Below are 1268 nucleotides of genomic sequence, written 5' to 3'. Positions count from 1 at the left end.
CTCTAAGATATATGTAAAACTGACACGTGCAATGTGTGCCATCTGATTCTGTCAGTATGACTGAAAATAATGGTGTTAATTGTAAATGTAACCTGAAAATCATGGGCTAGTTCTCACCATGTATTACTAAAGTCTTCATTAGACTTTGAGGGCAGGGAAGGAGTGCAGTTCTAACCTTGCTAATTTTAATAAACTCCTTTACTTTTCACTTACTATACTAGTTAATACTATTAGTAAGAATAAAATCTTTAGTTCACTACGATAAGTTTTGGAATTTAATTCTCTGTTTGGAAGCCTGAGTTATGGCCATAACAATTAAGTGTTTAAAAAAAAGAAAACGTGTATTTATTTTAAATTAAATAGATACAAACTTTACTTCTTTCCAGGAAAAAAAACCCCGTTGTCTATGACTTTTAATAGGTCAGTATAGAAAACTTACCTAGCTAAATATTTTAGTAGTAGGAGCTGAGTGAAAGTGAATGTATGCAGTTATGAAGAAAAGGAAAAAAAAGTAAAATCTTACTTCTCTTGAAGTCAGGAGGAGTGAGGAGAAAGTATATCACAAATATACTAATGGATTCTTATCTCAGAATTTTTTATTTCCCTTCTAAATGTTCTGACATTTCAGTAAGCTAATACATTCTGTCATTTTACCCATCTAGTCGATGAAGGGAAGGCAGTGGATGTAGTTTTTTCTGGATTTCAGTAAGGCTTTTGATACTGTCGCTCACAGCATCCTTCTGGACAAGTTGTCCGACCGTGAAGTGAGCAGGTAGACGGTGCGCTGGGTGAAGAACTGGCTGAAGGGCAGAGCTCAAAGTGTTGTAGTGAATGGGACTACATCTGGCTGGAGACCAGTCATGGGTGGTGTTCCTCAGGACTTAATTCTAGGGCCAGTTCTGTTCAATGTTTTTATCAATGATCTGGATGCAGGAGTTGAATGCACCATTAGTAAGTTTGCTGATGATACTAAACTGGGAGGTGCTGTTGACTCTCGAGGGACAAGAGACCTTGCAGAGGGATCTGGATACATTGGACCACTGGGCAACCATCAATGGCATGACATTTAACAAGAACAAATGCTGAATTCTGCACCTGGGATGGAGTAACGCTGGACACAAGTATAAATTGGAGAGAAGTGTCTGGAGACCAGCCCTGCAGAAAGGGGTCTGGGGGTGCTGGTTGACAGGAGGCTCAACAGGAGTCAGCAGGGTGCCCTGGCAGCCAAGAGGGCAAACCGCATCCTGGGGTGCATCAAACGCAGCATA

The sequence above is a fragment of the Pygoscelis adeliae genome, unplaced genomic scaffold (assembly GCF_000699105.1).
Source record: "Pygoscelis adeliae isolate BGI_AS28 unplaced genomic scaffold, ASM69910v1 Scaffold58, whole genome shotgun sequence".
NCBI classification, from domain to species: domain Eukaryota; kingdom Metazoa; phylum Chordata; class Aves; order Sphenisciformes; family Spheniscidae; genus Pygoscelis; species Pygoscelis adeliae.
The sequence above is the reverse complement of the archived record's forward strand: the minus strand, read 5'-3'. Positions refer to the sequence as shown.